Genomic DNA, 14074 nt, shown 5'->3' on the forward strand with positions numbered 1-14074 from the left:
TGCTGCATTTGGGTAGTGTGAGCCTAGCACTGAACATGCTCCTCCTGTCAGCCAAGTTTGTGTATAGTGGGTGGGTGGGGTTTTCCCTGATGGCCTGGAGCTTATCAAGGCTCCTCCTCTCCGCCACCCTCGCTAGAGAGTCCAGCTCCACCCCAACCACGCTGCTGGCCTTCCTGACCAGCTTATCCAGCCTGGTTGTGTCCACTGCTCTCAGTCCGCTGCCCCAGCAGGTCACAGCGTACAAGAAGGCGTCCGCCACCACCGACTCATAGAACATCCTCAACATCCTTGTACAGACATTGAAGGATCTCAGCCTTCTGAGGAAGTAGAGTCGGCTCTGGCCCTTCTTGTATAGTGCCTCTGCATGTTTTGACCCGTTCAGTTTGTTGTCGATGTGCACACCGAGGTATTTGTACACCTCAACCATGTCCACATCAACTCCCCTGATGGAAACGGGGGTCACAGGTAGGCGATATATCGAGTATACTCGATGTATCGCGGATTGTTCTACCCGAGATGTAGTACTGTACTATATCGCGAACATCGAGTATTTAGTTTATATGGCGCCGCCCGCGGCCGAGAGACACTCTCAGTGCTTTCCTCGAGAAGGGACGGCGGAGCTATAGGCTAACGTTAGTGTATTGGTCCCGAGTGTAGCAGGGACGGCGGAGCTATAGGCTAACGTTAGTGTAGTCAGGGCTGTACAGTGCGATATAATGTTGCGGTTGTAATTTCATTAGACAGACCAGCGCGGACCTTTAATAACATGTAATTTAATTGACACGAGCAATGAGCTAACGGTAGCTGCTAACCAAGGTATCCATTAGGATTATGCTAAGCTAACTAGCGATAGCTGCTAACCCTGGTAAACGGTCAAAGCGGACTCCACAAGACTAGTTCCATTCGTGAGGAAAGGGGGTGGGTTATATTGACAACGCTTGACAACAGCAGTTTAAACATAACTTCATATTTATTGGTTATTCGTTTCTGTATATCATTCAATTTCCATCTCCGTGTGTCTCCATCTCCATCTCTTCCTGTTTACATTCGAGTGTGACGTCATCACCACGGCAGCTTAGACGATCAAAACGCGAACCTAGAACAAACCCTGAGGGGGGGGGGGGGGGGCTGGCTCTCTTGTTCATTCTCGCCCCCTCTCTCTCTCGCTCTCTCTCTACATTCAATGATTTAAAGTAGCCAAACGTTACAGACAGTATAAATACTAACTGGATAGTTGATGATATAAACATTTAATTTCATTATCTGAAATATTCTAAAATCATTAAGTCTGCTATAAGCTAGGGCGGCTACGTGGCGTAGTGGGCAAGGCGCTCGCCACGAAATGCTGGAGACGCTGGGCTCGTCAGTTCGAGCCCAGCGCTGCACATTTGCTTTCAGTTTAGCTGGTCGTCCGTACTAATACACATTGGCCGTATTAGGGGGTGGGAAACTGATGGGTGGGGATCAAGCGTTGTGGACAGAGACTCCTACAGGTTGGTTGGTGCACCTGCGCAGTAGAATCAGGAAGTGTCGGGGGCAGCGTGAGCCTCCCACGCGTTACTCCTCGCCACTGAGAGATCGAGCTGCGCAGGTGAAAAGATGAGACTGCTGTTACCTCAAGTACCGGAGGGAACTTGTGCTATGTATGACTTAGTCGACATTGCAGCCGGCTTGTGGGAGGCAAGAAACAGCGTCCGTGATAGGGGAGGATTGAATTGGATGATACGAAATTGTGATGGGAGAAAATATAGAAAATGGGAGAAAAAGTGGATAAAAAAAAAATGTCTGCTATAAGCCATCATACCTTTGTGTGTGATTATTATTTTCTCACAGTAGGGTGTGTATATATATACATATATATATATGTGTGTGTGTGTTTGGCTAAAGTGGATAGAAAGCACAGTACAGTGTAAAAGTCTTAGGCACCCAAGAGTTTTTATATAAATTGTCTTAGATGTAAATAAATTTTTTTATTAGTGTGTCAGTAGACTACTCTTAGTACATTTTCATTAAATTATTTTTTAAAGCATCTTCATGGTTTAATAATGCAAACATATGTTGCAGGGACTTATTATAATCATCATATTGGCGTGACTGTATGCATCAAAGGGTTAAATCACGCATTTTTAAGTGATTTCGAGGAAATGTCAAAATATTGCGATATATATCGTGTATCGTGATATGGCCAAAAAATATCGCGATATCATTTAGAGGCCATATCGCCCAGCCCTAAGGTGCACTACTCCTCCTCCACAGCTCCACAACCAGTTCCTTGGTCTTCGCCACATTTAGCTGCAGGTGGTTTTTATCGCACCATGTGACAAAGTCCACTACCAGTTCCCGGTATTCCCTCTTGTCACCGTTCTTTATACATCCCACTATCGCAGAGTCATCAGAAAACTTCTGAAGGTGGCAGGACTCTGACCGATAGTGGAAGTCGTTGGTGTAGACCAGTCGTGCCCAACCAGTCGATCGTGATCGACCGGTAGATCGCGCGCTGGTTTCAAGTAGGCCGCGAGATTATTTTGGAAAATCATTTAATTTGATTTGATAACAGGCAGTCAGTCGGCAGCCTGAGCCAATCGATACCGTCTACATTCCGTACATTCCGGACAGCGAGCTTCACCCATAGGGATGCAAATTGATGCCTTTGTTTTCATGGAGTGGCATGAGTGGGGGTCGGGCCCATCACCTGGCAGGTACAGTATAAACATGGCTCTGAGACCAGTCTTGAGTCACTCGAAACTGCAAGATGAATGGAACACCACCAGCTAAAAAGAGGTTCATTCAGAGGACGTTACTTTTCAACAACGCAAGCAAGACTTCACTGCCGCCAGAGCCAGGACCCTCCGACGAGCTGCCGGATAGCACCAGCGTCAGCGCCGCAAGCAGAACCGGAGCAGCCAAAAGACCAAAAACATATAATTTCCATGAAGAGTGGGAGGAGGCTTACTTTTTTGTTTATTTCAACGCAAAATCAGTCTGTCTGATTTGCAAACAAACCGTGGCTGTGCCGAAAAAGGGTAATTTGGAGCGGCATTATACAACGATGCACAAGAGAATGCTTTTAAAAGCAAGCTCACCATGTGGGCGAGAAGGCTGCAACACAGTGACCTATGCAACTTTCCTCACATGCAAGCAGAACTTCAACGTCAGGGTGAGGACGCCGCACAGTTTGATTGCACACATTATGAGGAGCAAGTTCAAAGCATCTTGTCAGAGTTTGATAAGCGCTTCACATACTTTTCAATATTTGAACCTGTTGCAAGCTACATATGTTTTCCATTTGGAACTGTAGATGTGGATGACATCACATCCAAAGTGGCCACACTGTTTAATCTGGACAGCCATGCTGTGGAGAACGAGATCCTCACACTTCAAACTGACATTGAGATTAAAGCCAGGGCAACACAAGGGATGAAGGCAGAGTTCTGGGAGCTACTGCTGCCTGAGAAGTACCCCAACCTCAGGAGATGTGCCATGAACTTAACAGCATTTTTTGGATCAACCTACCTGTGTGAGTCTGCTTTCTCTCACATGAAGATCATCAAGTCCAAGTACAGAACCACATTGACAGATGACCATCTTGTGGACTGCCTGAGGCTTGCAACCAGCTCCTACAACCCAGACTTTGAAAAACTAGCTACCTCTTCCCCAGGGCCGCCTGGGAGAAATGCGAGGCCCTGTGCGAGATTTAACGCGAGCCCCCCCCCCCCCCCCCCCCCCCCCCAAAGGTAAAAAAATAAATAAAATAAAAAATAATTATATATATATATATATATATATATTTTTTTTTTTATACAGTCAACATATTCTTAAATAATAGCGCTGCCCGAGGCGGGGCATGATACAGTCAACATATAGCAAAAGAGAGAGCGAGAGAGAGCTCCCGTTCTACAGTCAATATACAGTGTACAGAGAGAGAGAGAGAGAGAGAGAGAGACACATTGGAAAGAAATTGAAATGCTATTTGGCCCTAAACAGAGAGTACACAGTGGCAGAATACCTGAGCACTGTGACTGAAGATCCTTGAGCACAGCCTAGCCATCGAGAAAGGCCGCCATAGGCAGACTGTGTGTGTTAGAAAGAGAGAGAGAGAGAGAGAGAGAACATGTGTGTTTGTCATGTGTCTGTGTGTTAGAGAGAGACTATAGCATGTATGAGAGATTCAAAAGGACAAAGATCAACACTTAAATCCAACAAGAAGAGGGTCAACAGAGAAACCAAAGCAGCAAGGAGCCAATGGCCGACATCAGCTAAATAGGCTAGCCAGGTACTGTGACACCAGGCCACGTGACACACAGCTTTGGCCAACGGCCCAACGCTACCCAAGCTACACAAACGACCATTCACACACAGCACATGTCGTATCTCCAAATGTTGTGAAGTAGCATATGTTTTGCCTGGAAAAAAACATCGTTATTAACAAAACATTCGGGAGGGGAAGGAAGGAAGAGTGGGGTAATGTCATGACATTTTCATTAATCTTACGTTACCTGCACGAGGAACGCAGGGCGAAAGGCCGCAACACAGGTCTCCACGTTGACGAAAGGCCTCTCGCTGTCGGGACAAAGCTATGGCCAGAGCCTTGTCATGGTGCAGGCCCGACTACATCTTCTGTCAAAGATGATGTCGTAGTCAGAGTGCCAGGGCCTGCTATTCTCAAGGCTAACTGATAGCATCAAACGAACGTTCCCAGCTGACGCTAAACAGCTAACTGGCTAACAGTTAGCTCAATCAGGCACCTGGCTGTATGTAGTAGCCGCATAGCATGCTTCTGCGTTAGCTAACAGCTAACAAGCTATGCGGCTACTGTCTACATACAGCCAGGTGCTCTCACCAGGCACACACAGTTAGCTACTAGTAGTACTATATATTAGCTAGTCGACCAGTTTGGCTCCAGAGAGAGAGAAAGATAGATAGGTCAGGTCCACGGCGGGTATATAATCATAGGTTGACTCACCATAACGCAGTATCAATGAATGCGGCGCGGCCGGCGCCAATGGTAAAGTTGGAAGGAGACTTGGCCCACGGTGTAATTTCTTCTTCTTCTTCTTCTTCTTCGAGTACTTTCCAGCAGACTGGACACCTTTCGGCGTATTGCTGCCTAACAGATTTATCTGCTCACAAGTTCTCTTCTCCTTCTTTTGAAAAGACATCCACTCGCCTCGCCTCGCTCCTCTGGATAGGTTAGCTAACGCTAGTTAGCCGTTAGCTAAGCTAGCTACTAGCCGACATCATCATGGCTATCCCGACTGAACCACACGTTAGCACTCAATATTATAACGTAGCTAAAGCTAACTAGCTGTCCCTGTCTTTAGCCGGGATGGCTAGCCTGACTGAACTGTCTAACATGCAACAACTTTCATCTTCAGTCCATCTGCCGAACGATGTCCTCTTCACCTTGGCTGGCATAAACTCCAATGCTGCACGCGCGGAATAGTCAGACGCTACCTTACCTGTAACCCCTCCCCTCATTGAAACCAATGCCTGCTGCAGAGCACCAGAGCTCCAATAGTGACCCAGGTGCAGACCCAGGAACAAGTCATTCTACAAACGTGTCTAATGTGAAATATATAAGCATATAAGCAAAACTAGATTTTAGGTCTGTGATGAAAAAGGGCCTCGCGGGAAGGGGGGCCTCGCAAAAAAATAAAATAAAAATAAAAATCAAAATAAATAATAAAAAAAATTAATAATTTTTTTTTTTTTTTGCGAGGCCCCCCTTCCCGCGAGGCCCTATGCGACCGCACTGCTCGCACACCCCCTGAGGCGGCCCTGCTCTTCCCAGTGCCAGCGTTCTCACTAAGGTAGAGACATTTAATAATAAAAATTTAAATTAAATTAAATTAAAAAAAAAACAGATAAAGGAGAACTATCAGTGACTGTTGACAGACCTTTTTGTGGAATTGTTTTTTGATTGTATTCCATTTTGCAATGTGCCAGCTCTGTTTACACATCATTCCTATTCCCTTTTAATTGTACATATATTTTTGTTTTGATTGTATTGTTCCACTTTTGCAATGTAAACACATGTTTTCTCATGCCCATTGAACTGAGTGCGTGTGTGTTGTCAGTGTGTATGCAGAGTGTGAAATAAACGTGAGAAGTTACAGTTACAGTCTTGTCATTCTTGTAATTCCTACACTACACTGTTACAATGATATATAAAATAGCATATTATATTATATACCCATTCAATATGCACATGACAGAAAATATTATATGCCATATAATATTTTCTGTCATGTGCATATTGAATGGGTAATACTATTACTACTAATACTAGCCTTATGCACCTTATGACACTGTGAATATATTTTTCAGTTAGTTAGATAGTAAATTATAGTGACCTATTTGTTTACACTGCTTGTGTTGTTTTTACTACCTGTACCCCCCCCCCCCCATGCTGCTATTATGCCTGAATTTCCCCAAGGGGATCAATAAAGGAATATCTTATCTTATCTTAGCCGAGAGTAGGACAAATTTGGGCTGGTAGCTCTCGGCTAGGTGGCAAATTAAAAAGTAGATCTTGGTTCAAAAAAGGTTGGGCACCCCTGGTGTAGACAGTGAAGAGGAAGGGAGAGAGGACTGTCCCCTGCGGGGCCCCGGTGTTGCTGACCAGTCTGTCTGACACACAGCTCCGTAGGCGCACGTACTGTGGTCTTCCCGTCAGATAGTCCACAACCCAGGACACCAGGGGGGCCTCTACTTGCATCGCCTCCAACTTCTCACCCAGTAGCCCAGGCCTTATGGTATCAAAAGCACAGTGGCGTCGCGTGGGTAAAATAACAGGGGATGCCAAAAAAAATTATTACATTTTTTTTATTAAATATTTTGATTAATTTTTTATTTTTTTTAAGTCAAGCAGTCACCATGTACACTACAGTATGGCTCGGCGGCCAGTCAAACTTTCTTTTTATTTATTTAACAGATTTCAGAATGGGTACAATACAGTACGGCTCAATACACACAATTGCACATTATGCAGACCAGAGAAAGACGTTTGTCTTGTTTACATCAGGGTCATTAATACTGCTGGAGCATTGGTTAATTTTTGGTCCGATTTTTCCTTGCACGATTTTGCGCGCCGCGTCGGAGCAAATTCGAGACACATTCGGTTGCAAAAAGGTGTCCTGCGGTCTCCTCTATGGCCGTGAATATTTTCACGCGGATCGGAATCACGGCGCGCCCGTGGGACACTTTTCCGTTTCGGCGAGTTTATTCCACGCTTTCGGCTTTCCTTTTCTAAGCATTTTCGGGGCTACATGTGAATGAGTAAAAGTTGCGGGACGCCCAGATGTTCCCACCATAGAAAGCTCGCATGGAGCCCATAATAGGCTCACTTAAAATCATGTGACATTTTCAGGGTCGTGAGCCGACCTTTTCCCCTCGTTTTCGATGATGGAAGTGATTTAGGAAAAGCTTTGGCACGCCGAGAGGTACCCGTGGATTTAATCTCGCGAGGATCGGGGCAATATTCGGCCCGTGGGAGCAGTCACGGGTTAATACAATTTTCAAATGTGCAGAGGGGAGGCCAGACTACTTAGTCTGCTGACAGGCCCGTTTTAAGGTGTGGGCAGGGCTTTAGTCAGCTCGAATCTGATTGGCTAGTATTGGTTTTGGAGTCCACATACATGGGGAGGCTGGAGAAAGACACCTCCCCCCTGCCTCCTCTCCAGTCTCCTCTGCTGCAGTGAGTCTGACAGTGTGTTAGAGAGAGTGAGGAGAAGAGGGAGACACAAGAGGGAAAATTATAACACAGATGAAAAATAATGATTTTTTATTATTATTGTAAACTATATATATATATATATTTTTTTCTTCATATTTCATATTAATTCATATTTCTATAGGGAGGCCTGGCTTCCATGAGGATTCGCCACTGCAAAAGCACAAGAAGTCAAAGAACATGACTCTCACAGTGCTCCCCGGCTTGTCTAGGTGAGTGTATAGGCTCGGTTCAGCAGGTAGATGACAGCATCCTCTACCCCCAGTCGGGGCTGGTAGGCGAACTGGAGTGGGTCTAGGTGGGGTTTGGTCACCAGGCGGAGTTGCTCCAGGACTAACCTCTCCATGGTCTTCATTATATGAGAGGTTAGAGCCACAAGCCTGTAGTCCTTGGATGTGCTGGGACGCGGGCACTTGGGGACAGGGACCACACAGGAGGTATAGCGTGCATAAGTACACATATACTATCGATAATCTAGCGTTTATTTGAAAACTATTCATAAATAGGCAGAAAAATTACAACGTTTTTGTGTATGCCAGAATATTCCAGTAAATGCCGATTATTACGGAATCTTTATATTTTCCTTGAAAACGAGGGCTTTTCAAAATGCTATAAAACGGAAATGAAGCGATTAAAAAACAATCCGTTTCGACAATGTTGACTGCAAACAAGTCATTGATAAACGACGGGCAGATTAGACACATAGCCATCATTTAAGACAGAGATTATGCGTTCACAGCGCTATTATTGAAGTGGGTGCCGGCATTCAACCACGTTTTACCATGTTAACCAGTGGCACTGGAAGTGTTAAACATCAATTTCATGCTGTGACATTTCATAGCCATTTCAGCCAATGTCCACATGAGTGACCCCAATGAGGACATTTGTAAATGACAGAAAGAAGGGACAGACGAATATGACCCCCTCCACCGGGTCAGACCTCTGCTGGAGCATACGGATCCGCTGCATGGACGTATATCGTCCGAAGCAGCACATTGCTGTGGATGAGAGGATGGTCCACACAAAAGCCAGGCTGGCCATCAAACAATACATGAAGGCTAAGCCCACAAAGTGGGGCCTAAAATGTTTTGTGCTAACGGATGTAAACGGCTACACAATAGACTTCAGGCTATACACCGGCAAATCCACAAATGCAATGGGGAAGGGGCGGTCCTACGACATCGTAGCGACACTCATCAATAAGGCCTACCTGGGGACTGGCTATATTCAATTTCAATTCAAACTTTAATACAGACTCATGGTCCAGATAATAAAATAAAACATACACAACCTATATAAAATTACACACAACAGGCAAAAATAACATCACTTAAAATACACATCAACGTCCCACAAATGGACAGCTGTGCCAATGTCTCCACATAGATGAGTGGTAACGTGTGCAGGGGCGTAGCTGGGGGGGGGGGGGGGGGGGCTAGCTTAGGATGATTCCAAGGGCCCAGCACTGAGGGGGGGGCCCCAATTTTTTTTTTTTTTTTTTTTTACTAGACATCACTCAGGTGTATTATTGATGCTCTCATTGATACTATGTTTGTTTCTGAAGTGTGTGTGTGTGTGTGTGTGTGTGAGATATATAGAGAGAGAGGGGGGGCTTTGGTAGACTATTGCATTGGTCCATTCATTGAAGATGAACGCAATGCGACATCCTTTACTAGGCTCACCCACCAACAGTGCAGGTGCTGAACTGCTGATCCGAATGTATAGGTAAAAACCATATTATGCGTTTTCATCAATAAAAAAATTGCCAAAATATTTCCGCTTGCGCGCGCTCGCATTCACTGGGGGCCTACAAATACATTCTTTCATGGGGCCCAGAATCTGGAGCTACACCCCTGAACGTGTGGCACTGAACCTAATGCCCATTAAAACCAGAATGATCTAATTTCCAGAGTAATTTAGCCGACAGATGAATTTATACATGAGATTTCTTAAAACAGCTTGGAAGGTATTGACACGTGCAGCCACAAACATTTCACTTGCACTAGACCATCTACGTAGGTCTTTTGAGTAGTATTCTCATAGCATCATATTATTATCTATACCGATCTTTTACACCAGTCCCCTCCTCTATTGTCGCCTGGGCCAGCAGGGATTTGGGGCCTGTGGTCCCAGGTATGGGTGTGGTTAGGGGTGTTCCTAACCCTCAGGTGCCATCTTGGATTTGGGATCTGTGCGAATCAGCATTTGTTTGAGTGGGAAGGAGGGATTGCTGAGGCCTCCTACAAAGAATCTCCAAAAACCAAGCCAAGGACAGTTCAGACACAGTCTTTCTTTCCTATTCGTCCTATTTGTTCTCTTTTCTTTTTGGGTTGCATCTTTTAACTTTCATTGTTAGCAGACCAGCCGTTAGCCCAGGGTGATGTGCTGATCAATGGCATATTTCACTATCATCACAGAGACTGTGGCGATAAAGCTTTTAATGAACGACCACTGCTGCATTGGTGATGCTGAAAGAGAGGTGGGCAACACACTTTGTCTTTGTTGTTTATGCTTGTAAAAGTTTGTGTAGCATTTTATTAATGGGTCAGACTCTGCATTGATGATGGATATACAAATAAATATATATCTAGCTATAAAGATTAATAGGTTTCCCCAGGTGTCTATGCTGCAAAAACGACATTGTCTGGATCTAGACTGATGCCATATTGTAAAATGGTTCAGCTTCTTCCAGGACAAACATAAATATTGCTTTGTGTTTGAACTCCTGGATATCAGCTTGGAGGGCATCATGGAAGAGAGATTTTGCTCCTCTTCCTCTGGTGGAGATACGTCACATCACTCGACAGGTACTGATGTAGTTCATGTTATTAACTATATCCTGGGTAGTGACGGCCTAAAGGTTAGAGAAATAGGGTTGTGAGGTCACTGGTTCAATACCTGAACTGAAAATCTTGTTTGGGAAAGTGAATGAACAACGCTCTCCCATAACTATCATTGAATTGCCATTGAGCAAGGCACTTCACCCCAACTTCTACTGTGTTGCTGTTCGGTGACCAACACCACTAGACTGTCATTGTACTAGTAAGCTTCATGGTGTGACTGGGATTATGTGCATGTTTCATGGTTTTGCTGAATAGGAGCATACATGCTATAAAATAAAATATTCTCTAAAATCCCTGATGTATTTGCTGCTGGCCACGGCATTAAATGCCTTGAAAAGTGTCGGGAGTGATTCATACTGCCAGACAACATAATGGTGAATGAACGTCATCAGCAGCCTCTCAACGTCAAGATCATTGACTTTGGCAACACCAGATCATCACCTGGAGCTAAGCACTGTCATCCTTCTGCCCAGCTGCTGCAGGTAAGTTCTATCAAGATATGGATTGTTATCCACTGGTGGTGTGATCTGGATTAGTATAATACTAAATAAATAAGACAATAATTATACCGGTGTGTAAAACTCTTCTTGTAAAACTCTGTGTAAAACCATTGTTTATATTTCACCCAAAGATCTGGAGCACTGCCAGTATCCCGGTGGAAATTTAGTTGATGCGACATCCAGTGGCCAAAACACCCATCACAAAAATGCCAGTGGAAAAGAAGCTCCCATTTTAAGGCAATTAATTGTATTCAATAAAATTCCAAATATATGTTTTTTATTAAAGAAAATAAAGAATTAAGACAAAGCGTCAGCACTGTATGTGTTCTTTATTTTCCTGTATATATGTGCCTATTATGGTCTGTGTGGTTGTGGAGTCTGTCTGTGTGTATGCATGTACTCTGGCAGGTGCCAGCTCTTCTCCTTGAGGTGAAAGCCTCCTGCCCCGGCCATCTCTGTTGAGTGTGTCTGGCCTGAGCCCTGCCTCTCTGTGCTGCTCTCTCGTGGACTGTTGAGTGTGTCTGGCCTGAGCCCTGCCCCTCCATGCTGCTCTGTCTCATGGACTGTTGAGTGTGCCTGGCCCCTCCATGCTGCTCTGTCTCATGGACTGTTGAGTGTGCCTGGCCTGAGCCCCTCCATGCTGCTCTGTCTCATGGACTGTTTAGTGTGCCTGGCCCCTCCATGCTGCTCTGTCTCATGGACTGTTGAGTGTGTCTGGCCTGAGCCCCTCCATGCTGCTCTGTCTCATGGACTGTTGAGTGTGCCTGGCCTGAGCCCCTCCATGCTGCTCTGTCTCATGGACTGTTGAGTGTGCCTGGCCTGAGCCCCTCCATGCTGCTCTGTCTCATGGACTGTTGAGTGTGCCTGGCCTGAGCCCCTCCATGCTGCTCTGTCTCATGGACTGTTGAGTGTGTCTGGCCTGAGCCCCTCCATGCTGCTCTGTCTCATGGACTGTTGAGTGTGTCTGGCCTGAGCCCCTCCATGCTGCTCTGTCTCATGGACTGTTGAGTGTGCCTGGCCTGAGCCCCTCCATGCTGCTCTGTCTCATGGACTGTTGAGTGTGCCTGGCCCCTCCATGCTGCTCTGTCTCATGGACTGTTGAGTGTGCCTGGCCTGAGCCCCTCCATGCTGCTCTGTCTCATGGACTGTTGAGTGTGTCTGGCCTGAGCCCCTCCATGCTGCTCTGTCTCATGGACTGTTGAGTGTGTCTGGCCTGAGCCCCTCCATGCTGCTCTGTCTCATGGACTGTTGAGTGTGCCTGGCCTGAGCCCCTCCATGCTGCTCTGTCTCATTGAGTCGTGTGTTTGTTGTGAAATATCTTCAGATATGTACTTCACCCTAAACATCATGGTGCAAGTGGACATATTAAAGTTTGATACAGGTTAGAAAATAGCCCATGTGACCACACCCTTAAGATATGCAAACTACAATTACACAGGTTCATTATAAATTTTTTACTCGCATACTTACTGGTGTACACATTTGACCACAAGAGCATGTTTATCAATCTTTTTTGCATGTGTGTATATAGGTAAAAGTGGCTTTCACCTTGTTCCTTTGTTTTAATATGACTTGTTTCATCTGTAAAGTGCCTTGTTTATAGAAATATACACTTTTAAATAAAATGGATAAGTTAGTCTTGTAGATATTGCATCTCAGTCTGGTATTGATACAAAACACCTGGGTTACATTATTTCTTTAACTGTCAAAGAGGTGCAGTACTCAAAATCCACTGTTTCACTGCATACTATACTTGTTCTGTTACTACATTCCAGAGCAATCTACATTAATAAGAGGCCTTGCACAGAATGTTTTTAGTTCTTTCTTCCAGCATGGCTTCCTGTAACCTCTTTCAAAAGGAAATTACACATTTATGTGCAGTGATGTTACTGTTACCATGTGACTTGTTTACAAGATCCAGTTATAAGATGTTTTTGTTGACATATTTCTCATATATTGCCTCTTCCATTGTCATGTACAAAACGAAAGGTTATCCTATAACCTAGTTATATGAATACTGGCTGAGCGTCTCGCTCTTCGCCATAATGAGATATCTCTTATCTCCAGTACCTACTGTACTCATGAACAAAACAATTGCACTCTCATGCACGTGACCAGGCCACGTCCCCGCGTCCTACTATATGACGCCGGACATGGTCACACTCCCCCTTACTCAGAAAAGTTTCCAACACAGAAAACCCAACCAAGGGACCTCAGGGCGCTAAGAGCGAGACGCTTAGCCAGTATTCATATAACTAGGTTATAGGATAACCTTTCGTTATATAGCATTACTGGCAATCGCGTCTCGCTCTTCGCCATAATGAGATATGGGGCAGAGCAGACGCGTGGCCTGACAAGTGTACCCCCTGAGGACCCGCAAGCCCTACTACCAGGGGGGAGGGGAGTCCCGTCCATCCGCCCGTCCTAGTGAAGGGGGGGGCGGCAGTCAACTCCACCAAAGTGCGAAAAAGAGGGAACCAGAGACCCCTAAAAATGCACAGTACAGGCGGGACCATGTGTGACACAACACCCCGTGGCACACACCCACACACCCCTGCTAACCCACCGAGAGGCGGGACGCAGGGGAGGTCCCAGACCTCAGAACCCCCAGTCATGTCCATGAGGTAAAACTTGACGAAAGGACCCGGGGAGGACAAGGAGGCCGCAGCACACCCCCCCTAACAAGGCGGCAGAGGCCGCCACCCCACGAGTGGAGTGCGCCCTGACACCCCTAGGGGGGGCCTGTCCAGCCTACGTGTAGCAAAGGGCAATGCCCTCGCACAGCCAATGCGACAGGCGCTGCTTGGACAGTGCCTTACCAGTGTGAGGGCCACCGTAACAAACAAAAAGCTGATCGGCAGCCCTGAGATCCCGAGTCCGACTGAGGTAAACCCCCAAAGCCAGGACGGGACATGACAGGTGAAGGCTCGCCTCTAACCCACTAGCGTGAGGAGGCTGATGAAACGCCTGAATCACAATATCCCTGGAGCGAAAAGAGC

The sequence above is a fragment of the Notolepis coatsorum genome (assembly GCF_963971535.1).
Source record: "Notolepis coatsorum genome assembly, chromosome: 1".
NCBI classification, from domain to species: domain Eukaryota; kingdom Metazoa; phylum Chordata; class Actinopteri; order Aulopiformes; family Paralepididae; genus Notolepis; species Notolepis coatsorum.